The sequence below is a fragment of the Agelaius phoeniceus genome, chromosome 12 (assembly GCF_051311805.1).
Source record: "Agelaius phoeniceus isolate bAgePho1 chromosome 12, bAgePho1.hap1, whole genome shotgun sequence".
Classification (NCBI taxonomy): domain Eukaryota; kingdom Metazoa; phylum Chordata; class Aves; order Passeriformes; family Icteridae; genus Agelaius; species Agelaius phoeniceus.
The window spans coordinates 11,141,651-11,169,054 of NC_135276.1; positions in this window are offsets into that span (position 1 = coordinate 11,141,651).

The following is a 27,404-nucleotide window of genomic DNA, read 5'->3' on the forward strand; positions in this document are numbered from 1 at the left end:
CACTTGGAAAATTTCAGAAGACAAATTTCCTCCTGCAATGTGACATCAAGGTGGTAAATGGAATTTTATATTCAAATTTTGTTAGCTCAAAACATATTTCAGGTATGGGCCAGAATGTATAAAGGAGTTTTGAACTGAAAAGCAAAACCAGCATGAGCTCATGCACCAAATTATGTCTAGATAAGACATTTTTGAGAAATAAGCATTTCTTAGTTACTACAAAAGCTTCTGGTGATAATTAAATCAGTATAGCAAATACCATGTGTGGGTTTAAATCATAATCCTTGGACTAAAATATAGTTTCTGGAAAATTCATACACAACAGAATTTTCAAATGCTGGCAGAAGCTTCCTATAGGTGTTTCAAACTTCTACTCAGCAAGGACAATTATCTCTGTTTGAAAGTTCTTTTCTATACAATTAACATCTATTTTGTTCATTTTGAGTAAAGGAAAAATACCAGGCTAAACAGATTGCAACTTTTTTGTTCCCGATACTTATTTTTCTGCCTTTAACAACATTATTTTAATTCTATGAAACAAAAGATGATTTTACTTAAGACTGTTTGCAAAAATGCACACTGAAGAAATAGTTTTGGTTTTATCTACTCTTACCTTTTTTTATCAAAAAAACTAATAAAGAAAAAAGTAAATAAGAAATTAATACAGCTTTCCTTTCAAAGCAAAGCTAAACTGCTTAATAAAAAAGTATTTTCAACATTTTGAGTTATGTACAGATAATGTTTTAAAACATTTCCTATGAAAGATCACCTTTTGAAATAACATCTAAGAAAAAAAAAATCTCTGTAGACATTTTGCTTTTAAAATTTCATCCTGACCTTGAAATAAATTGAATAAATTTGATGTGGATCAAATGTGTACTAAAATAACCCATTTATAAAGAGGAAGCTACATAGCCATAGAAATATTTATAAATAGATGGTGAATATAGAAATACAAAAACTGATTTTGCAGAAAAAGCATGATTTTAAGAGATCTGCAGCTGTTCTCAACCTTTAGCATTGCCTGTGTGAGCCAAGAGATTTTTATCTAGTACTGAAGCTAAATTAACTTCATGGCTTGAATTTATCCCCTTGGGTAAACCCCTAACACACACTGTACCAGGCAAAAAGCTTACCCTCAATTTCATTTTCCAAAAATTGAAATGCTTTAAAAAATAAACATAAATGTATTTCAAAATCCAATTGCTTTGGCCCTAAATCTATCTTTTCTTGGCAGAGTGCAGTTGTTTTTAATCTGAATGCTAATATTTTGCAATGTGGCATCAGATATAAAAAACTAATTTACATTGTGCCAGAGATCTATAGTATTTCAATACTAGTCAATCAATAAATGATTACAGTAGTGGGTTTCTGAACAAGGGAACATTATTAGAACTATAAAATAATTCTGCAAATTATTCTGTAGATGATATGCACCAAAATGTCTAGAGCAGAACAACTACACTTATTAAACTGTGTCCAAGAGAGGGGAAGCAGAGTAGAAGAGGTGAGTGATTTCAGATCAGCCTCTTAAGCAGGTGTAAGATCCAGAAATGCAAAGGAGGATACAATTAAAAAAATTCTGAAGTAAGAATTTAAGTAAAAATACCTTTAATAACTGAAAATTGAAAGTATTTGCAGACTGAGAGTTTCAATTCCAACTTTTATTCCTGCCAGCATACCTTGCAGTAAGAAGGGAAAAAAATTAACTTTTGTAACTATCATGCGAAATATACTATTTATAAAATTAGTGCATTTTTTATATGCAGACATAGGCAAAATTCCTAACTAGATTTTTTTGGGGGAACTATAAAACAAGAGTAAGTATTCATTCTTGGTGTTCTATTTTTTTTTTCTTTCATCTATTGGATTGATTTTCATTTATCAGAAATAAGTAACCTAATGCATTCATCTGGCTAATAAACCTTATGCAGGCATTACTCATGTTACAAACTGTAAGAACTAAAGAAATTTTCCCAATTATAGCAGGGAAAAGTCTTTATGGAGACAAAAAATTCAGCAGGGAAAAATATGCACATTTGACAGTTTTTCAGCTAATAGTTTTCTCTGCATCCTTCAGGTTTTTCAATCTAATAGAAAATCTCTTTACAATGATGTAGATGAACTACTAGAAAAATGAATGCCCTACTGCTTAGAGAAAGCTGTTTTTCCCTTAAAAACTACACATTTTTCCTTCTTTCACCAGTCTAAACATGATAGTCCCAAATACTAGTTTTTAATGATAGCCAGGTACTTCCCCACTTACTGGACAGGTGCATTTCCTGCAAATAAAGATTTTCACTGCACATTCCACAAAACTGTTCTAGTCCAAATAGTTGCATTATTCCAAGCCAAAGCCCTCATTTTCTATCAACCTGAGCTAACACCTTTTCTAGCATTATTGACCTCAGCACACCTTCTGAGCTGGCACTGACTCCATGAGATATTTCATGGATCTGCCACCCAGCCAGGGCACAGCAATGCTCTGGTCAAGTAAGGACACTCCTTCCTGCTGTCCCCAGCCCTTCCCAAAAATGCGAGATCTCACTCACAGGTGCACAGAATGAGCTGGGAAGGGAAGGTGTGCCTGAGGGAAGGATAAAGCTGAAATCCCAAGGTTTCCATGACCCTCCTGTGCCATGCAGCAAAGGAAGGGTGGCAGCTGAGGTGTGGAACACAAAGAGTTTCCTCACAGCAGTGTCTCCTCTTCCCTTTCAAACACTCTGGGAATTAGGAGCACCAGACTTGTGCTTCACAAAGAGGAAAGGGCTAAAGGGCTGTGTTAAATATGGTGTTACAGCAAGGGAACAGGAGATTAGCACAGCCTGCCTCTTCCCTTGACACCTGCAACCAGAATGATTTAAGAATCTACCCAAGAGGGCAGGGTGGGGTCATGGAAAGCAGAGTGGCTCTGAAGCACTTACACATTCACATTGCTGCTGCAGCCAAACACCAAATTTCTCCAGAACTAGGGTTGTTTTTCTGCAATTTCTATGGATAGCAGTTGTGCAGGCTTAAGGAATGGCTATTATGAACCAATAAAAATTTTAATACTAGAATATACATATTTTTGTATTCCAAGTATTATACTTGAATTTTTCCATTTCTCTGGTCTTTATTTTGCTATGTAGGGATTTACAGTATACTTTATTATATATAGCTACTCTGATAGTAGTAGCTTACTGTATGTATTTTATATGTATTCTACAGAGCAGAAGCTTATTTATTTCACATCCTTTTACTGTAGATTTTTACTTTAATATTGGGATTTAGTTTGAAAAAGTTAATGATATTGTAAGCCCAAGTAGCTGACCAAGGATTACTGAGCACAGAAAGAATAATATTATCACTTCAGTGCAGGATCATAACTGAACAAGAAAAATCTCTGGAAGTTTTAAAGTCTGTCTAACGCTGTAACTATGAATCCACAAGAAAATTCATATTCCAGCACTCCATCTGTAGAATGTGCAGAGGGAAACAGTTTTTTCTGTGATATTTTTATAAAAGAAGCCTTGTCATTTTTCATAACAAAAGAAGTTAGCTTAACTTTCCTTTGAGTTCTATTGCTTATTGTGATATATACACATATCCAGTATCTGCTTTAGTTTTAATTCAATCATCCATCAGTAATATCTGGAGCCCTACTTACCTTCCTGTTTTCTCTCTGCCCAGTACTACTGTATTTCATATTTAGTTTGCTGACCATAAGTTTAAATATCTGACTTACTTGAGCCTGAGAAGCAGCACAAAACTATCTGGATTGGTGAGAGGCAAAGGCCTTGTCTACCTCCCTCTGCCACCATTTAGGAATAGTTGCTATTTTATTGATGTTGGCTTTTCACCCTTCAATAAATCCTTCCTTATCCTTTATCCTTATACCACAGACATAGAGGATTCAGGGCCAAGATAGGGTGGAGCTCTTGTCAGGTGTTTTATAAGGAAATCAGATTTCCATATCGATGAAAAGATCAAATTTTAAATCAGGGACACTTTAAATAATAGGGGAATAATATTTTCATTGCTTTTGCTCCTATACCAAGGAGTTTCTCAGTTTATTCGCACAATTCTTGTTACACCAAGCAACAGCACCAACCATTTGGGACATGAAGTTGAGGAACACAACAGTCCTTGGGGAAATTTTATCTGGCAAGTTAAGGTGAAGAGGTGCCACTCCTCTCCCTGATTGATTCAGTTATCTGTTTGCTGCTTGACAATAAATGCAGGTATTGAGTAAAACAACTGCTTTACTTTATATCATGTACTTTGTTATTTAGTCTGTTCAGATAACCACTGTGTAGTACATAATATGCCTTTCATTTCCATTCATAATTGCCTGCAGAATGTCAGCCTAAGTTCTCCATATATGTCTGTGTTAACAATAAACTCAAAGTCATTGTTTATATGGTAAAATCAAGGACATTAAATGAAAACATAATCAAAGCTTAAAAAAGAAGACAAATAAAGCACCAAACTGCAAAATGGAGTGCAGTTTAAAAGCAATCAAGGAAAATAAAGGTGAAAAATGAAAGGAACATCGTAACAGCATTTGAGATAAATTATGACACTTTTAAGAACAAAGAAACCAGAGGGTTTTACAGGAAACAGTATGGCCTCTGATGCATGCATATTCTGGTGGCTGAAGAAGTAAACATACAGTAGACACTGCTTTCAGTAAATTACATGAGTCATTCTGTGAAGAATGAAATCTGCAGGAAACACAGAGCACTGCAAAAATTGCACATCTGAAGATTCAAAAATGACAACATCAGAAGGCTACTGAAGAAAAATACTTCACAATCTTGGAATGATTTAATTTTAAATGGCAAGACAGAAGAAACATGAAGAAATATCTTTGAAAGCAAGATGACTGGTACCAACTTCTGGCAGATAACATCAATTACTCCATGCTTGTATAAATTACTTCTTTTTCTTAATAAAGGTTTATTTTAATATAATTAAAAGCAAAACCACTAATACAGCAGTTTATATATGCAAAATACTGTATGAATACATAATGAAGATAGATATCAGACTACCAAGATGAAACTCAAGTTCTCAGACCAATCTGTGAGGCAGTGGCAGAAACTAAGAATTCAAGGATGGTCATTTCCTCTGGCTGGTGAATTTTAGCCTTCTCCATATGGTACCATTATCTTGCAACAAAGGAAATGTAATATCTTGGTATAAAGCACTGAAAGTAATTGCAAACCCAAGCAGCAATTTCCAAGTTAATATCCTATGTTATAAAATTGGTGGGCATTTTGGGCTTCTATTCATAATAAGCAACTTGAACTGGCAGGAAATGTGGGCAGGCTTGAATGCTTACCCCAAAACCTGAAGGTAAACCTGCAGTTTACCTGTGCTGAGACACTCCTATAAACCATGTGGCTGGAACAGAGGGGAATCTAATCTAAAAAATAAGTGGATTTTTATATGCTTTTTTGCTTTTATGCTGCATTCGTATTCTTCAGCTGGTTTCTTTTACCACCTACATCTTTAATGACAATTGACAGTTAAGGAATTTTATGATCTTCATTCTCATTTTTATAATGGAGTTCTGGGAAAAAAAACAAACACATTGGTTTAGGACAACCTGACTTGCCAATGTATGACAGCACCAACGTCTGAGTCAAGCATTCCAACATGTGATTTATGCAATGTTTTTACCAGTCAACAGAATACTCTTCATACTTTCAGGCAAGACAGCAATTACAGATTGCCTCCTGTGCTTAGAAACTGAATGATTCCTGCTTTTGTGACCATTGTTTTCTGCTGCTGTCTCAGTATCTATCTCACAACTCGAATGCAGTAATTTCTGAATTGCATGTCAAGAAATAACTCCATTCCTACATTCCTGCAACTTCACTGTAACTGATTTTACAGGGAAAAGAGAGGTGTTAAATTACTGACATTTTGCTTGGGATTTAGATACCAGCTATTCACAGATATCACGATTAAAATTTAATTTTTTTATTGGTACATCTGGATATTTCCTGAAACAATTTTCATCCAATCTTTACTTATGATTTTATTCAGACCTAGAAATCATCTTGTCACAGAACACGTGCAACTCCTTGCATATCTAGGGCCTAAAGCAAGGCACAAATCCATCCTTTTTATTGCTTCCATTTTTCCATGTTCCTTCACTTGAGACACCTAGAGCCAAAGCAAATCAATGCCACCCTCCATGTCAGGCCCTTTCTTTGGCTTTAGTGTGATCATAATCAAGATGCTGCTATTAACTACACAAAACTATGATTAGAAACTGACATATTTTGAAGTGCTCAAATATTTATAAAACTCTAGAGCAAAAGATAGGCATGGTATGTGCCTTATGTACAGGCAGGGGAAATATGCACAGAGAGCAGTCTGAGATCACTAGTCCTCTAAAAAGTAATACATTTTGTTTGTCTGTATTTTCTAAAAAAACCTATTGCATTATGTTAAATACCCCGAGGGCTTAGAGTAAAATGTGACTGGAATGAAAATAAAGACAAAACTTTCTGTCTCATTAGATGATCTGAGTTTCAAAATCTGTTCTAAAAGTGTTGTAAAGTGTGTAGTGTTGTAGATTAATGCACTGAATACATTTCCACAGTGCTTGATGTGTTTCATAAAAGGTCCATTTCAGAAGTGTGCTGTATTATAGGTGAACAGTCGCAGTAAATAATCTTGTTACAGAAACCTAAGCAATTTTTACAAGGCGTATTTCTGGCTGACTGAACAATTTATTCTCCAGATGTCACATTGTATTTTTCCAATATAAAATGAAACAGCTTTTTTTTTTCTTTTCTCTTTTTTTAAGGCGGACTCTTTTGTTTGGATCAAAGGTACTTCCTTAAATAGAAAAATCTATTATTAAAACCCATTGCAGTATAAAATTTACACTATATGTGATTACTATAGTAATTTATAATTTTATTTAATTTAGTGGGATAAAAGACCACACCAAAGTGTGAATACTGCTGAGGATAGCTGTGCACATTTTAAAAATAGGAGTCATTAGTTCTCAAACTGATCATCTCTGTTGATCCTAAAGGTTGCAGGCATCTTGACTAGATCTATGTTTAGTTAAAACTGTGTCACTTCAGATGTTACCCACTAATAAACCCATATGTCACATTATAGGCTCTGGAAGATTACATGATAATGTGATATGATAAGAACTGCTTCTCTGGAAGGCAAGGGCAATTAAAAACATTTTCACTAGGCAGACATCATCAGTAGAGATAAACAAGGTAATTTTCCAGCATATATTTTCTTGGCTTCAGAAAAGAAATACTTTCACAGGAAGCTCTCTCCCAGGAAAATTGACAGACTATCAGCAACCTATTTTACTGATGAAAAAGAAAAAAAAGGAAAAAATAATCCTATGCACTAGTGGATATCAAACATTTCTGTTTTTTCATCTCATTTTCTTGACTATACAAACAGAAAATAAGCATCAAAGGATAAATTTCTTTAAAAATCCTCCAGTTTACTTTTCATTGTTTTTTAATTATTTTTCTGTTTCTACCCACCAAGCTCTGTATTCATATTGACCTATATAAAGAGTTGCCAAATAGTTGAATCTAAAACTTTTTGTCTATTAATATACAGGTGGTTACCTAAGTCCAATTTCACCAAAGATTTAGGATATGGAATTTGCCTGTGAGTGATATGTTTGATCCAAGGCCTAACTCCCTATTCTGTATTTAGGTTTTTGAGAGCTATGGACCTCACAGCTAAGAATTTTAGGCGGTGTGGAGCAAATGGAATAGGACTGCTATGGATTACCTCCAGAGAAGGAGACTCCACATCCTCTCTGCACAATCTGTTCCAGTGCTTGGTCACTGCACAGTCAAGTCTTCCTCAGAATCAAGTGGAACTCCCTGTGCAACAGTTTGTGCCTGTTGCTTCTTTTTTTATTGCTTGGCATTACCAAGAAGAGCCTGGCTCCATCCTCCTACATTAGATTAGCAAGGTTACCTCTAAAATTATTCAGATAGATTTAAAACTGTGTAAATTTGTAATGCAGCTTCAGTACAGCCTCTGAAGAAGAGATTCTTTGCTTAACTTGACTCTCCTGATGTTTGGGGCTTTTTTCCTATTGTCATTTGAATCTCTACCCCTGTTTCTGATCTGGCAGCAGAGGTCACAAAAATTGAGATAATCTATGCAATATGGAGAGGATATTAATTTGATATTAATTTGAGAAGCAGAGTGTTGATCACAGTACCTATTGCTGGCCAGTGTGTGCAAAGGCCAATGTGCAATGACAGTGCTTCACTAGCTCCTCACTTCCAGGGTCCATTAGCAGGCTTTGGAATTTCATTCAAGTCCATTATTTTTGTGGCTGAATCAAGATAATTGGCCTGGTCTCTCTTCTTGCTTGAGAGCTGGAAGGTCTCTGACAGTCTTCTTATTAAGGGGATAACCTGTCAAAGCTATGAATGTGCTGTGGCATGTCCAGCCTCGACAGACATCCCCTCTGCCCTACAGTGGGCTTGCATTACAGCTCCCTTTTGAAAGCCCAATGCAGATGAATGAGAAAATGATTTTAAGGCTCTTTTGAGCAAGACTCTTTATCTATACTGAGATACTGCTAAGAATCTCAGTGAAGAATCCTTCCACTGGTAACAAGTTATGAATGACTACAGAACAGCTATTTTGACTTTTGCTTTTTACCTAAGTTCAAATGGATTTCAGTGAGTTTCCTCACGTAAGACTGACTTGATTCATGATCAGATGAAAGTAAAGCAGTGTCTTCTGGACCTTTCCTGGTTAGGTCTTCAGTGTGAACATCAGCACCAGCTGTGTGGCTTTGTATTCCCTGTGGCTGGTTCACACCATAGATATTTAATATACCAGACACAGTCACTTCAGTTGGAATCCTTTTTCCAGGGCTTTTCCTGCACTGAGAATGGCACTGCTGAAGGACACCTCGAGCAGAGGAAGCAAGATCTGGACCTGAGATAGAACTTTAAAGTCATGAAAGGTGCCAGAAACAGAGGAGTTACACAGCAATGGACTAGACATCCTAAAACCACTTCCAAAAGCACAAGCCAATGAAATTAAACATTCTTCTCCTTAAAATAAGTTCCCTGGGTTGTTTTTACATGCCTTTCCTTCTTCCTTGCTTTGGAAGAGGTGTGGAAAAGAAGGCAGACCTGTGATGTACTACTCAGTAGCAGATGGCACGGGAGCCAAAAAGAGCAGCATTATTCATTTGAGAGATCCAGGGACAAATATGGTGGTCTCACATTAAAGCTTTTTTCCCCTCTGCTTCCAGGTTTGGAATGCATGAAAATCAACCTGAGGCTCCATCACTTCCCCCTTTCAGAAGCCCAAGAAAGTGTCTGGGCCAGAAGGAATGTGTTCCACCACCACTGCCATGTCCTGCTGGAGAAATGAATGTGCCAAAGCGAGGTAAATGGTGCCAGTAAGAGACTGGGAACACGAGGATCAGGTAAACAGGATCAGGTTTTTAAAACTCTAACACAATTAATATCTTCTTGCCTTAAAAGTTTGCAATGAGCAGTTACCAAACACAAATCAAGACACCATAACAAAGTATAATGGCAAAAGCACTGAAACATAGTTATTAATTTGTGTTTCTGATACAATTCTTAAGGTATTGGTGCGCTTATAAAATAAGAGAAAGCTTCAAATTGAAGTAAATAGGAAAGGAATCCTTTCCCGAAAATACTTTTAATTGGCCATCATTTCCTGTGCTTCTGTTTCCTCCAACTACAGTCACTTGTGTCCCTGTTCCTGCCTCCCACACAGTCCAGTCTTTCCTTTTTCCTCATCCTACAATGAGCCAATAACACTGTGCTCATCAACTATCCTATTACCATAGAAATGATAGCTACATCACAAATTCAGCAGTCTGATTCCTTGACAGGGTTGATTAGGAATAAAATATGAGCTGGAGGAAAGCTGAACCCTTGATTAAACACAAATAACTCTTATAATGAATAGATATGGGAATAAAATATATTTAAAATCAGAAGAAGCATCTTCATATTCTACATGAGAAGTATTTTTGGCAATTTAAAAAAAAAATTTTGAACTGTTTCGTATTGTTTCCCTCACTACTTCTTAAATTACTCATATACCTACAATTAGTTGTCATATGTGCTCCAGAATTCCCTGAAAAATCAGTGGAAGTACAGCTTGTAAAACACTAGTTAGGACTTTACATTTCTTTCACAATAAATATATTTAGAATTGTAAATGAACTATAGCCAAGTATACACAGCCACACAAACTCAGGCAAAGCTGTAGGTTTATTATTTTCAATCAGATCTATTTGAATTCAAAGCCTGTGTTATTTAAGGGCCTTGCTGCTAAGTTCTGACTGTTCCCTTAATAAAACCACCTCCCACAAGGTGTTCTGCATCTTGCCCCAGTCCCAGAAAACCACTTTTCCCTACACCAAATGAAGCCCTTGGCTCAGCAGGACACTGACCCTTCCCTCTCTCACAGCTTCAATACCTTAATGAATGAATCAAAGTAGGATACTTGATTGTCTCCTGTATCAAGACCAGTATTGAGCCCACAGCCACTAAAGCTGGAAAAAGACTATTTTTCTCATTCAAACCATTCATCCCAAAAGAAGAAATACCATATATGAAAATAGAAGCGTTCTAACAGTTCATTTTTCAAGAGCCTGTCTTTTCAAGTTCTCACACTAAATCTAAGTGCTAAATCCTCAATTCATATTTTACTGGAGACTTGACAACTCCGACTGCAACCAGTTTATTTTACCAGTAAAAGTGTACAGTAGGGTGTGCAAACCCATTGCAGGCCATCTCTATTCTCAGGCCTGCTGCAGTGTTTCTTCTACTTCAGACTATTTAGTCAATGCCATTAATCAAAATCCTATAGCAGAAAATGCATGCATAAGTCCTACACATTTATTGCCATGGCAACAATTCAGGCTCTTGTTCATATGTCAAGCTACATCAGTGGAGATAAATTCTATTGTTTTCACACTGACAGTTCTCTCTGTGTTGGACTTAATCCATAGAAAAATATAGCTTTACCTCTTATTAAAATAAAACACAGACCACCCAACTCTCCAAATTCTCATTCCTCACATCATTTAAGCAAACAATCTGAATAGTTATAAAATTACAGTTTGATATTCAGTTTTATGGTAGCGATTAAAGAGTAAAAAATGGCCCAGTACTCATGATATTGTCTCAGTCTGTGGGATTGGTTAGGAATGTAATTCTTCATGAAAAGATGAGCTCATTTCTGTGAAGCCAAATAGCAATGATACCAGAGCACTGCATTCTTGAATTAGATTCCAGTATTTTAAAATAAATGCCTTTAAGCTTTAAGTGAAGTTGATGTAGTTCATTTTCCAACTTAGCTGTGATACTGTGATTTTCATAACATAAAAATTAATGATTAATGCATAATATCCTGAAAAAGATTTTATATTTCACTCAGCTCATGATAAAATACACTGTCATATGGGTGACTCACAAGTGCAAAAGAAAGATAAGAATCATTTTTCATACATAAGCCTCTCTAGATTTACTTTTGCATGTTCCATTATGAGGAAATCTTAATGCTCAATATCATTTTATATTATTTTACTGCATAGTAGCTCACAGTTTTGATTCCTATTTCCAAAGACACAGTATGCTTCTCATTTTCACGGACTAATAAGAAAACAGTGTTTCATTAATAAAATACTTCTAATCTTTCATACTCTCATTATTCCCTGTGTACAGAGCATCACACTCTCTGGAAAGGCAGAAGCCTCACATCAGCACAGAAGACATATCCTTTTCAATCTGACCCTTTTTCCACTTCCTCATGCAGATTTAAGTCCCTGCTTTTCCAGCATGCTTCATATTGACAAAGCCTATTACTGTGATATACTACACTGGAGTTCATTTCAACTAATATCCACAGCTACATCTGTTACTGTCAGTGCCCAATCCAAGTTGCTGCCTCAATGAAGATGAAGACAGCCATTATTATTTACTTATTGTCACCCCATGTTATGCCAGTATCAGAAACTGCCTCGCATCCACACCATGTGTGACTTGCATCAAATATATATATTTTTAAATGGGGGGCTTTGTGTAATTTGTAAATATCCTGTGAACTTCATTCATATTAATGAAACAGCGTTTGCACTTTCCTGGCATTTTTATGCAAATTGCAGTAACTCTTTGTGTGCCATGACTCTGTACGTGACACAGGCCACAGCTCCTAAGGCAAGACTGATTTCCCTGGATGAGCAGCACAGGACAGAGAATGCCTTTTCCCATCATCTGAAAGAGGGAACCAGGGGTTCTGAAGAGCTTAAGCACAGGATATGCCAAATAACTCGAATCTTGCAATGTTCTTAAGAAGAAGAACTAATGAAATATATTTCAGGGTCTGAGCACTACAGAGCAAAATCTCTTTTCTGAACTCCAACAAACAATGTTTTACCATTCCTTGCACCAATTAAAATCATCATGTTTCTCATTGCTCCTAAATCAGTCACATACTAGTTTTCAATAAAATATGTTTTTTAAATAGTAATACTTGAAGCAGAACAAAAGCAGCTTTTTCCCATATGCATGAATTACACATCAAAATAAAATTTTAGTTCCCAGTTTAGCACTGCCCTCTGGTGATACATATCTTGGATATGTATGTGACCTATTTAATCTCAGTGTATCAGGCCCAGATCTGGACATGACTAAAATAATTCCTTCATCTTCTAATACCTCACCCTATATTTCTGCCCACTAAGTTGCCCAGCCTGAAGCTTGCTCTGTGCATAGGCAGAATTCCAGCCATCTGGGGTGGGCTTTGGATGGGGTCTGCTAAAATCTCACAGATTTATCCTGTCATCCCCTAGAGGAGTCCCTCACACAGGAGTGGGTTCCCAGTTCCCAACATACATCTACAGTACAGACAACCACAGCCATGCTTTATCTTCCAAAGCCTTCGGTATCTACTATCAAACAAGTGTTCTCAGCCATAAATCTGTCTCTGGGTGATTGTATCTGAGTTGCAGGGAGTCATCTTAATCCCCACAGGCCTGAAATTTATGAACTCTGCTTTCAGCAGAGGGTTTCCTGCAACATTTGCTGTCTGTTTATGTATCTCATTAGGAGGCACCCAGTTACCATGCTATTGTTATGCAGCTCAGTGTTTCCTAACATTTTTAAAACCATTAGGCTGCAAGGTTTTTGAAAAACAAATCGTGCACTGTGACGGGTTTTAGTTACAATTGCAGAAAGCTAGGTTAATTTTCAATCTTCATTGATTATTATCAGAGAATATAAATCTCCAATCCTAGCCTAGAACACTGAAAAACATTAGTCCATTGTTCCTACCATGAAACTAATGAGCAATGCTCCACTCATAAAGGGGTATTTTGTGTATCTGGGATGAAAGGTTGTAGGGAAAAATGGTCTGCCACATTTTTGTCATTGGTGTGAAAATCCTTTTCAAGGCTCATTTAGGGAAGCTTTCAGGTGTTGAGCTCCTTTGAAAATCTGACCTTTCATGTGGGTGGCTCCTGTTAGTGTTGAAAATGCACAAGGAATAAAACAAGGGGTTATTCTGAATACAATGTGGTGGAAAGAACTGAGAAATGTAATGAAATATTTTAAGTATAGGAAGATGCTATAATGTTTGGGGTTATTTTGTTTTTTTAAACACCAATGAAAATTTGTGCATTTGAAGTCTGGGTCATAGTTGTAGGTAAATAAATATTCAAACCTGATGTGTCTCCCATAATGATAAAACAAAAAGAATGAACTTTCACTCTGAGTTCATTGTGCAATACTTCACATTATTAATCAGAATTATGTCACAGGATTATTACTTTGCTTAATAATGTGTTTAAGGTAAATTTAATGTAAAAGATCCATGATAGAGGCAGTCAAAGCTCTGTTAGAATCATTTTGCAAGGTTCAGCCACTGCATTAGTAGCTTTAGTCTAATACCCTAATGTTAATTTGGATTCTAATCCATTATTTTGCATGATATTTAATGTGGTTTTGTAATTAGATTTTTTTTAAAACAATTCCAGAAAAAAATCACATGGGTCAAAGTGCATGACTGTCATTAACTACAGAGCATTTCTGGGACATGTACAATCATAACACAACTTCTGCAATGAAATCGATTATACTCCAGTCAACAACCCGTGTATTATCCTGTAAGAGAAAGAGACTCATGACAATGAAGTGAGAAACACCTACAGCTGTTCATACACACTGATCCCATTTAAAAGGTTCTTACCCTCTTGGCTGGTCCAGAATATTAATTTACATATTCATCCCTAACTCAGGTTGAGACAAAAATGAATTATATATTAATACACTTCTGATGAACTTCACTCCAAATGAGAGTTTGAGAATAATTATACAAAATATTGTTCTGGGAGAAGCAATGATACAAAAACCTCCAAGAAAAAGAACACAAGTCTACCCAAAACAAGACTGGTGAATACAGGAAACCTCAGAAGCTATGGACAGAAAGAAGGGCTGTAAAGAGATGTATCTCCTTTTATGAACTTCCCTCTTAATTTCTAATGAATTTGTACTAATCTTAAAACAGTGACCTAGAATAATATCCTTTTTTTCTCCCTAATTCTCTTAAGCTTTAAATTAGATGGCAGTATGATAAATTGCTATAAAGTAAAAATAGAAGTTTATGATCTAAAATTATTCTTCAATTCAAATGGAGACTCAGTATCCTTCAATTAAGGTGAAAATAATAATAATAATTAAGAAAACGTAATTCAAGTACTATTTGTTTGCTCTAATTTAGTTAAATAAAAAATATGCACACATTTATTAATTTTTGTCTTGCTTTTTAGGCCATATGGACAAATCTTGCTCTTGTCAGCAAATTTCAACCAATTTGCTCTTCTCAGTGGATTGTCCTACTAAAAATATTCAAGAATTATTTCAGTTAGGCTCTGTGATATTATCACAGCCTAATCTCAAAAATGTATAGAGTTAAAAGTAAAAAAAACAGAAAAAAAAGCTTCACTTTGAAGCGCTCCAAATGCACAATTTTCTTTTAAAAAAAGGCTACAGGAAAATTAATAAAGAGTTCATGGCTCCAAAAGCTGTTTCTTTCTCATCAGGACACTGAAAATTATACAGTGTGACTGAAACAAGATTAGGAATCAGCATCCTGGTCCAAGATCTACTGTTCACAACTTGGTTTAACTATACCTTAGTTCATCACTAGTGAAAGGCACTGATCCTGTACACACCCTATGAGAATTAATTTGTAGTTGCCAAGTGCAAAGATATTTTCACAAAAAACGTCCATATACATGCCTATAAAGAAAAGTCGTTACCCTACAACTCACTTGCTAAAAAAGAAATAGAAAAAGAAGAAAAAAATCACTTGCATTTTTTTCCTGAGGGAGCAGTAAAAGCAGCAGAGACATAATGCATCACAAGATAATTTTCATTAAGCCTTAAGTTCTCTGCACACAAAATCCAAACAAATGGGCTGTGTGTCAGAAGACTATCAAGAAAATACAAAAATTAAAAATCCAAACCCATAGGACCTATGATGCTACACCAAATCCAAGCTGAATCCCAACACTGGTGAAAGTTTGCCACCAGACTATCAAAGAATGTATGACAGTACAAAAAAATAACTCTAATGTGAGACTTGGCAAACTAAGCACTCCACTAGTCAGTCCCATAATAATAATTATTACATTTTTATCTCATGCCCTAAAACATGATGGCCACACTCAGTTGTAAGAGATTGCAAGAACAAAGGGAAAGAAGAAAAGTTCTGTTCTCTGTCTCACAATGCAAATATCAAGAGTAATCACCCAGCTCAGAAAGCGTCCAGGAGTATCTCAGGGATGGAACAGCAGTCTGGGATATCTGCTCTTCTTCTCTGCTTTTAAATTCCACAGTTAGAGACCCATCTAGGCTTTCCCCACCCCAGACTGCCTTCTGCAGTCACTGTTGCTCTCCTGGATGTAGCAAGGTGCAGATTCCCTCTCGTTCTGTGTTCCATGACAGCACAGCACTCCTGGTATGCTGGGAATCATCTGAAGTCCTAATCACTACTGGCAAAGGTCTCCTTTCAAAGTTTTGTACATTTTCTAGTGCTGTCTTCCACTTAGAATTGAAATTACACATTAAAAGTGTTTTGTATTATAGCTATTTAATCATGGTAAAAAACTAGTGGAACAAACATCACCCAGAAAACAATCGTTCAGAAAAATACTTATCTAAAATAAAAACCTAAACAACGGTCAAAGGCTGGGAGAGGGAAAAATATTCCAGAGTGAACTGTACAGTTTTATATAAAACAGAGCTATCACGACTGTAATGTAACTAAGCCAAGAAATATATGATTGATTTATTGTATTGGAACCCATTAAAAATATTCCATTGCAGTTTAAAACCATATAGTCATTAAATATCTTTGAAAACACACGTTCCCTACTGTCATTATAAGATACTCTTGACAGCACATCATTTTTAATGGCACCATTATAAACAGGATTCCTAATGGCTCTGTTTAGTATGTAACAGAATTGGAAGTCAGTAATATACAGAATAGTATTCAACATAATCAGATAACAAAGAGCACTGAAGGAAAGATGAGTGCACAATTAATAGTTGAATAATTATTTTGTGTAGAATGAAATGCATTTCAAATAGGGTGTCAAACAGGCATTATAATGGAAAAATGGAGCAGTGGAATAGGCTTGATGTACATTACTTACAAGTACAACATGACCTACTGGTGCTGATATATGATCTAAACAGGAGATAGGAGAGGGAAGATAATGCCCAAGGCTAATTGCTGTGATAATGCTGGTTTCCAGCTGCAGGAAACTCTTCTGTGCTTAAACCAACTCCCCAGTCCAGTACATGTGCCTTGGAACACAATTTCAACTCCGCCCTTGTTTTTGTTTGTGGTCCTTTCTAATTGCAACATGTTTCTTTCAACAAATAATTGTTCTTTACTTTTGTCCCTTGAAGTGCATGGGGGGAGTCAGTCTGCAAGTGTCATTGCTCCTCACCTTCACAGGGTGGAATTTGTGAATCTTAAAGGACTTCAGGAACAATAAAGTTCATCTTTACTGAAATATAGTCCAGGAAGCCAGGCATTTAAAATGAAAACCATGCCCTAATTCAGTACACAATAGGCAAGATAGATTTATATGAAGTAGAAAGGAAAGGAGAATTTTCCCAATGCAGCACTATCTCTCACTAAGAGTGGTATGAAAAAAATAGGTCTCCTTACTCACCATAAAAACTAATGGGACTGTAGCAATGCTCATCAGCACAAAGCAGCCACTCCAGGTACCTCCTGCCTACAAGTTCAGGAAAAAGGAGAAGTAACTGAAAACAAGGTTCTGCAAAGAGAGTCTCTAACTGATCTTTGTTACAACACACATACATTAATATAAAGCCATAGAGCATTTTAAATTATTTCTTATGATTTATGGAAATATAAATTGATATTCAGGAAGATCCTAACCAGCCACCAAACTTGTCAAAACTAAAAAACTAAATGAGTGTGTGTGAATGTAGACCCATGGATTCATATACAGATATCACCCTTTCCACAGAATCTCCAGTGCTTGGGAGAAAGCCTAAGGAGAGATATTAAAGTGGGTCACCATAAGTTTAATTTCTTTCATTATGTCATTTGTGGCAGTGCCATCCAAAAAGAGGAAGTGTCAATATACACTAATAAGCTATTCAAAGTGACAAAATCTATTACATACCTCAGTATTTGTAAGGAGCAGGCTTACAGCCATACTGAGCCAATTTAACAGCATGCTTATCTACAAGTATTAATGGCTGCATATATTTGCATACTTGGATGGTTTTCAGTGATCTGTTCCTAATCAAAATAAGGAAATATAGACTTGCCTACAGAAGATCACCTTAACTGGTGCTGTTGTGATATTCATCAGATGTTTCTAAAATATACAAGATTTGTGAATGCTTAAATTCATTGTAACATTGGAGCATTTATGTTTTGGCATGTGACCATTAGGACTGATTTTCTTTTTGCCTTTTCTACTGGTAGATACTATCCATGTAACTGAAAAACTATACTTTCCCCTTTCACACTAATTATATAATAAGGCAACATACAGAAAAATATATTAAACCTAAACCTAATGATGTTGTGAACAACTACATAAAAGTTGACCTGTGTCAGTACTTTTCCCCAAACTACAGTCAGCCATAGCTCCATAAGTTCTGTTTGCCATTTTGGTCTCACTCCCCAAACTTTTTTTCCATTCTGCCATATCAAACATAAATCTAAGCTCTCCCTTGCATATGTGAGAATCTCTGCACTCTCACTGGTGTTATTACTTTGCACTATTACTCACTGTCCTATGCAAATGAAAAAGCACTTTTTGATCTATAACACATAACATTTTTAAATTTTTTTTACTGCTATCTACTTTTCTGAAACTAATGCAAAAATATCTACACATATAAAAAAATCATTTTTTTAGTAGCCTAATGCTGTCAGTTCCACAAGGATTTTAGAGCTAACACAGCCAAGTGATAATAAGCAGTACAAACTCTATCTCTGAAATCTGGCACATGGGTGGGGGGCACAGATCAGGTGTGAAGGTTTTAACAGTCACATATTACAAGTTACAAGGACTTTGATGACCATGGAGATGAATATGCAAGTGTTGAAGGGACACAGAGCAGCTCAGAACTCTGCTGTCCTGCTGCTGCCAGACAGGGCTGTTGCTATCTAAATATCAAGGTAGCTCTAGACCAGTTCCCCAGAGGATGTCGCTGACTGCAGTTTCCTCCACATCCCAGCTCACTCTGAGCAAGGCTCTGGATTGCTCAAATACCACACAAGGTCAAGGACCTATTAGGAAAAAAAAAAATCAGCTCATGGAGGGCTCTAATTTTACTATCCATAAAAGTATCAATCTTGAAATAATGCTATTTTAAAGTTTTACATCCCTTGCTGTAAAATGGTACAACTGTCCAGAGCTGCCGTGAGGAAACATTTCATCATGTGCATGAAGGTTTCCACAATACAGTGATAATGTCTACAGAAAAGCCCATCAGAAATATATTTTGTCAAATGATATCAGACTTCTAATTTTCTTTGATCAGAATTACTGCTTGTTAAAGCAGACTGAAATAAATCATGTATACAGAACATACTTATCTGATTGAAGATTTCATCATAACACATATATAAAAAATACAGCCTGAATTTGAATAATCTAGTTTTGAATGCTTGAATTTCAAACCTTGTGAGCCCTCTGTTATATACCTTTGTTGCATGTGCAATATATAACAGAATGACCTTCACCCGTTGCATCCTTGTAGTAGAACAGAAGCATTTACTATAGATTTTATTATAAATGCCTTAATGAAATTCTAATCAATAATACTTCAGAGAATGGTAAAGAAATTGATTTCATAGATAAAAGGAGATGTTATTATCTCAGTTCAGTAACTATGAAATAGAAAGATGAAAAAGTCTGTTTTTCATATGAGAACTGAGCACAGCTGTACAGTTATATAATAAAGTATCACTTGTATCCATGGCAATAGGGAATAATTGATGCATCACAGTTATTTTTATAAACCCAAAGAAAAAAAAATCAACTGGAAATTTCTTTGCCAGTTTCTTGGCATTGTATGTTTTTTATCTGTACATAATGTACAAATTTATAGTCTGAATACACTCACTGATCTGACTCGTTGAATAAAACATGCTGGGTTTTGCTGCATATTAAAGAAGATGGGGATCTCATGCCCTACAACCAAGCCTTTCATGAGGGATTTAATGAAAAACATTTCTTGGAATAAGATATATTGCTACCTTAAATTCAGATTGCATTGGATTTGGGATCTATACACCATAGGGATTTTTTTTTTTAATGAATAAAATGTTTTTCAGCTGTCTTACAGTGGCAAGTTTAGGGATATTTTAGTGAAACTCAGTAGATGCCTATAATGTAAAAAATCTAATGGAGAACCACAATTTGAGTATATATTGTCTCTTGGACCTACCGTGATACAGTTGCATCTCTCAGCCCTTCTTGAGGGGAAAAAAATTTTAAATTCTTGCCATTTTAAAGCTAATCTACACTTACCCATTGAAATTGTACAAGGAAAGGAAATTGCTAATGTTTGGGCTTTATTGCAATGATGAGATTAATTCACTAGATGACTAACAAGAGGGTTCAGGTGCTCCCATTGGTCTATTAATACCAATCTTGTCTACAACAGAAAGGAATTACTTTCCTTTCCTTTCTTTTCCTCCCAAATGCAGATCCATTTGTTCATAACAGGATTTGCATTTGCAATCACCTCTGCTCACTTTGCTTCAAGAGATAGCAATGTTTTGCTGTGAAGACAAGTATTCCATCAAATCAAACCTCTCATACTTCTTCCTTAGCATCTTCTACTGCAGCATAATTTTCCAGCAGCATTCAGATGACCATGACAAGAAGACCTTTTGTGATGAAACTCTTTGATTTCATTTTTTTTTAATTTTCTCAAATCAGAATTCCAATTATTATTTCAAATGAAAGATGACCATGTTACATTGTTTCTGTTTTTAGCCGTAGCTGATTTCTGAGGATTATTAAATAAATTGCATCTTCAAGACAATGGACAGGCAAGATCTCAGAACTTCTTGTTAAATGCTAAAGCATTATACATAATCCTTCACAAACATTTTCCAAAGTGTGTGGAACATTTGTGTATGCAGTACTGAATTTCCCTCTTTTACACAGCATGGCATCATCACCTTTTCTCATTTCTTTCAGTGCTCCTTTTCACTTTCCCCTTCCCTGGCATCTGTAGGAATCGTTTGCCTGAATTATCAGATGGATATGAACACAAGCTATTTGCTTTTCAGAGATTAAAAATGGATAGTCTCTTAGAAATACCAGCTGCAGTTGTTTATCAGGGATTCTATTATTTTGGAAACTCTGCAGCACCATTTGCTTGAGCAATAGTCCTGTTACAAAATTTTTCATGAGACCAGCCTGAGAGTGCCTTTAAATAGGTAGAATGGAAGGAGGCAGGGATGTATATAAAATCCACATATCCACAGTTTGTTTCTTCCATGCTAGAATTTATAAATTTATCTGGGAATTCATGGTAAGTGAGCTTGACCTGGACCTTCACTGGACAGCACATACACAGAGGAACACTTTTACCCAATAAAAATAAGTTTTAGCAATAACTTCCCTTCTGCCATTCAAAAATTGCAGCCACTTGTAATATAATCAGCTTCCTTATCAGCTAGTGACTGTTCTTAATTCTGTTTATATTTAATGGCAGCATCTAAAAATAGTTCTTCTCCATTATTTTATCTTCTTAGGCTATTTCTTTTCCTCCCCTCCTAATATATCAAAATGCCTTTTTGTCTAGGGATACTGAACAGGGAATTAAAATGCATTAATAAAAGAAAGGTTATGGACTGTGAGTCAGCAAGAACAAAAGAACCAAATACATCATGTAAAAGCTAATAATATTTAGATAGGGAGCCCAGAATTTAGCATTTTCATTATATTTTTCAGTTAGCATGAAAGTTTAATCTTCCACTAATCATTTAAAATGTAAAATAAACGGGGCTTGGGCATATCACAGTCTATACTCAGGTCCCCAGGAGAGCAAAATCCACAAAAGAAACCTAACAATATGATGCTATATATTCTGAGATATTGCCATTCAATCTGATTTGCCACATGCCCATACATTTTAATGCTGACTTCATTATGAAATCTCTTCTTGATTAATCATTGGTGAACAATGACTAAATTGCACTCCAGCGTCAGCTTGAACTGGGACATTGTTAGGAGCAACCTTCATTTGAAAAGCAAACCAGATGGGCCAAGGAAAGGTCACTGTGGTACCACCACAGTCACAATGGACACAGCTCATGAACCAGTGGCACAAGTTGTTGAGCTGAGTCTACAGTAGCTTAAAGAAGGTGCTGTGAGACTGTTTGCATTCCAGGTCTCTCTTCCAGTGTCTGTTATCCTCTTGCTTTTTATGGTAAAATCTTGCCTTTACAATCTCCAACAGATATTTCTCTTTAATTGTCACCTGCATAACCCGCACTGTTGTGGAATAAAAGGTGTACTACAATTTTCCCAATTTATAAATAGACAATCTATCTCTAAACACACAGCCAGGAGATTTCCAAACCAACAAATCCTGCTAAGGAGGTGGAGTACAAAACTGCCCTAAAATCTTCCACAGCTGCCATTTCAACATTGAAAGTCCCACAGAGCACTCCTGATCCACCTAAAAATTGTGCCAGATCTCCCTTTGTTTCCACCTTATCTCACACTTGATTTTGGTCACAATTCTCAGAGACAGCTCTCCCAAGACCTCCAAGTGTTCAATTTGCACAGGATACTGAGAGCCCCCACTAAGCCTGTGCCTGGGCATTGGCCAGGGCAGCTCATCAGGCTCATTTAAACACCAGGGGAATGAAAGGGAATGGAAAACCAGCAGCAAATCTAAGAGGGCACAAAGGGGGGCTCAGGCCTGCTTTAACCAGAACACTGTCATGAGTGGGAAGTGGTCAGAAGGCTTTAGCCCAGATCTGCCACTGATAGGCTTTGTGAGCATCTACCAATGCTGCTTAGACTGAAAATAGTATTACCACAGGTAATAGGTAGGTCTCTACATTTCCTTCAAAATAAACACTGCTTCTGTATTGACACTGACCTGTCATTTGAGCAAATTTAAAAGTAAGAAATCACTTAATATTGATTTTTTTAACCACAATGAGAATTTGCATAACATTATAGTAGTCCACATACTTTATAACACAACATTTGTGAAGCTTAGTAAGTCCTGGCAAATTGATATTTTGAAATTGCTAAAGAAAACATCAAAAAATAATCTTATATCTGATATGCTGAGACAAAAAATCTCAGGAAAATTTCACTAAATGGCTTCTAAAAATCATCTCTTTTTTCTAGTATCAACTGTGAGTAAATATATTCTTAGTGCTTAATTTCCTCTTTCCTCTCAACTATCCTTCTTCACATCATGATTCCATTGCAAGTGGCTGATAGACTGGATTTCTCCTTTTAATTCTTAATGGCCAGTGGTACAATCTATGTGTACACAGTATAGTCTGAAGTTTTAATAATCTTGGTCTCGTTTCAGCAATACATGATAGAAAAACTTCATATATACAACCAAATTAGCTACTGGAGCTGTACAAAACTATGCAGAAACAACTGGAAAGATGTATTTTTCTACTAAGCTCTGAAATTCTCACATCTGAATCATGGCAATAACAAGCCAGGAATGAATAAAGCTGCCCGTCCAATAGATTTTAATTTAACCCAGTATATCTATTTTTGCCAGATATATTTATGGATCTTAAAATAATGCAGAATACAGAGAGTACTGTCAAGATACTCCATTCTTCCTTGCTCAAGGGTTTTTACAGTAACAGCAGCACACAATATAAAGCAATTGGGTTTGTTTTTAATAAGGCCAATGTCCTTTCCTAAAAGACCAAAAAGTCTAAGTCAGATGTTGAATTCACAAGCAATATCTAGGGTCATCTGCAAGACTGCAATAACCAAAATCTTATAAAGGAAAGTCACAGCTATATGAACTTCATATCCAAGTGACATTCAAATTTTGCACATAAGAGATTTCAATAATAAATAAAATCAGCAAACTACTTTTCAGATCTATTTTATATTAAGGAGGTATTGCAAGAGTTATAATATATAATTTAATCAGAACAGCTTCTAGGATCACTGCATTCTCCCATGTTAATCCTAGAAGAGCCACACTGTACCTACCTGAGATCATCCCATGCTCATGGTAGCAGTGGGAGCTGTGTAAACCTCCTTCACCAATACTCATTTCACCCATTTCATAAGGAAAAACTGATCCTCCCTACACTGCTTACAACTGGATAAACTCCCACTTCTTCACTGCAGGCTGAAGAAACATTGCCACATTGGCTGAAATTACAAAAAAGAGAGAGAAATCCTTTACCTGCCAAGGAACAATACAAGCTTGCCACACTTATTCAAATCAGGGGTAGTTCTCAGAAGATCAATGTTTATTTCTGTGAGTTTCAGTTGATGATGGGGCCTCTGGTGCAGGCCAAATGACTTTGGTACTTCAGAGGAGACACATGACACATGTGACACTCTCCTCAGTGGAATCTAACACAAGGACAAATTGTAGCAGCCCACACTTTGCACTTTTGGTCTCTTTTAGCTGATGAATCAATACTACAGAATTGCTGTCTCTGGTTTCTGTGCTGGTTGTGCTCTGTCAAATAGATTGTCTTCATTCACCCCTGAGTACAAAGCTTTCAGGTTTTGGCATCACTTCCCTTTGCACAATTCGAATCTACTTTTCAACATGACATCCTCCTGTCAGATAAGAGACCCTGGCCTGGGGTATGGCAGCACCATGTCTTTCCTGCTCTGCCAGTAAGGACAGTCTTTCCAGTTTCCATAGAGCTAGAGGGCACAGGAAAGAAAGTACTTTAGGTTTATAGATGAGTAATTTCTTATGGTTCAATTCGGTACTTACTGGCTTAAAAAACTGCTGACAGAGAAAACATCAAAGGTACTTGTGCACAGAGGGTATTAACTGGACAGGGGCTGCAGGAAAGAACAGGTTATAAAGTCATCAGAGAAGTGACCAGTTTGTCAGGAATCTTTCTGGCAAGCAGGTGGATATTCTGCACTTCTCTCTGCATCTCACCAGCTGTGTTAGATCACTCAGTGTAGTCACTGTTTAATATCACTGGGGAGTTGCAGACAGTGGAAAAGTGTAGAGTGTTTCAAGGATTTTCATGGTTTTGTGCTGGCAGAGGCTACTTACTATGGGCAGAGTAGAATATGTCAACTTTCTTTACAATTTTACTTCACTCTCATTTTAGAGTCATTCAGTTGGCAAATCTTAGACTGCAGGGAATTTATTTCTCATTATGACTTGAAGAAGACTGTGACTAGTAAACGGCTAGATGAGAATATTATGGAAAGCTCCTTTCAAGGTGAAGTCTCACTAATATGCATTTTTATACCATATAAATTTTATAGAGATAAAAATCATTAACTGTTTAATGATTTTTTCCATTTGGGTTCCTAAACAGTATCTTAAATTGAGACTTATATAATCTGTGGAGTTTCTTCCTGCATAGAAGCAATTCCTTATAGGAACTTAGGTGGCCATCCAAAAATATATTTTGTTTTCCTAGCAAAAATCTCATTGAATCACAGTCTGAACATTAATAAAATAGGTATAAACACTCTGCTTGTGGCATGGCCACTGATGACTTGGTTGTATATAAAAAGCAATTTGGGATGTGCTGATTTTGATTTCTACAGATTGCTTCTGTGTACTATAGATTGTGGGTTACTAAATTTATTTTTTTATTATTTCTGAAGATTTTATAGAGTACTTAGGATAGCACTGTAGGTATGCAAGCATTTCAGAGAGAATTGGATGGCAGGATGAATGTTATTGAACTGTAAAAACCCTGTGAGTCTAAGTTTTCCATTCCTGATAAGTTTGTCATCTGCGTGGCTTTGTGATAAGATTATTTCAAACCTGTTCTGTGCAGAAGCTCTGCAAAAGGTTGACTATGCAAGGCTATATGTGCTCAGAATTTGAACTGTGGGTTTTTGGAAGCAATAATTTTCTGTATAAAGATGAAAGGGGTGAATAATAAAACATCATTGGGACAATATGACAGTTTAAATGTGAGCTTATGGCACTCACTGTCAGGTGGGAAAAAAGAGCTACACAAACTAAGTAGTAGTGACATCATCTGGAAAAACGGGTTGGAAATAGCTTTCTGCACTAGAAAAAATATCACTGAATGAATGCTACTTAGTCAGCTAAAACATCAGAACTTTTTTAATTACTCCCAACTTTTAGGTTCAACTCTGAGCCAAATAAATCCTGATATAAGACTATCTTCAGATAATCTATTTTTAGTGACCCCTTCAATACCATACAATATTCTATTTTCCACTAATATTCCAGATCCTTTCACAGCACTTCTAAATAGAACCTATATGTTCAGATATACACTAGCTAAAGACATTCCTCCCTGTTTTGTTTTTTTTAATCTTAAAGAGACTTAATTTTAATATAATCTTAGGGACAGGTGTCTACTTGTGTTATCAAATGCAAATATGTGTTTGGTTCATATCTTCCACGAGTCAACAAGAGTGGCAGTCACAAGGCAATGTCCTACCCAAACTACAGGGCTGTCTTCAGGTGGAAAGAACGGCTCACATAAATTTTCCTAGATATCACAATGGAAAAAATACACACAGGTGTCACACTACCCAGTGCCATTACATTCCTCTCACTTGTAATTCCAGCCAGGAAACAGCAAGCTTCACCCTTGGAGAGACTCATAAATAGTTAAGTACCCTCTATCAACAGACGATAAAAGGGAAAAATAACCAATAAAACTACATAATGAACAACTACTGAGCAAACAGAGCTATAGCACTCCAACACAGTGAAGTTATTGCCTAGGCTATTACAAGGATTTTACAGTAATATCATTTGATTTTCCAGCTTCATGGCAATTATATCAAAGGTCTCTTACTCTTTTGAGATGTGTATCATTGCTTTAAAATAAATTCTATTATGACGTCCAAGGTGGAAAGGAGAAAGAACAAAAAGTTGTTCAAGGTCACAGATAACCATGTTCAATAGCTTATTTGCAAAATTTTGTCATCTTTTTTTAACTCCTGAAAGTCAAGTGATGTTATATTCTGGTTCCTACACACAGGATGCAGTACAGTAAAACTTTTTTCAATTGTATGCCACCATATATATAAGGGAAGCTCAAATTCTTGATTTTGGATGCAAATTGGAATTTGCACAGTTCAGGTTAAATTGACTTTGGCTTCATCTCACAACATCTGAAATCATACTGCAGTTCTCTGGTGTTTTTAGGACATAATTAGATAAATTCATAGATTAAGCTGCTCCTGGCAGTACTTGCTCTTCTGTGAATAGTGAACCAATTCCACAGCACATTGAAATACAAACTGTAGTTGCAATACCAAGTTGGCAATGAATCTTTGCTGTTGATTGTTGTGTGCCATATGGACCCACTTAAGCCTCTTCCATTTTTGGCTCTGGAAGAGAAGGCAGCCATTGTGGCCAGTCATGAGGTCAGTTTGGAAAGCAAATGGCCCAGGTGCACAAACTTCAGCAGGGCCATCTGCATCCATGACTGGTTTTCTGGCTCCATTTGTCCCTGCCCATATTTAGACACGATATCTGCCTTCTTGCGTAATGCCACCACGCTCTGCCAAACAGAGCCCTCCAAGTCCGTCCTGATTTCTGTTCTGATCACAAAATGCACCCAAGGATATTGCTAATTTCTGTGCCCTATTCTACTCTTATGCTTCAAACATG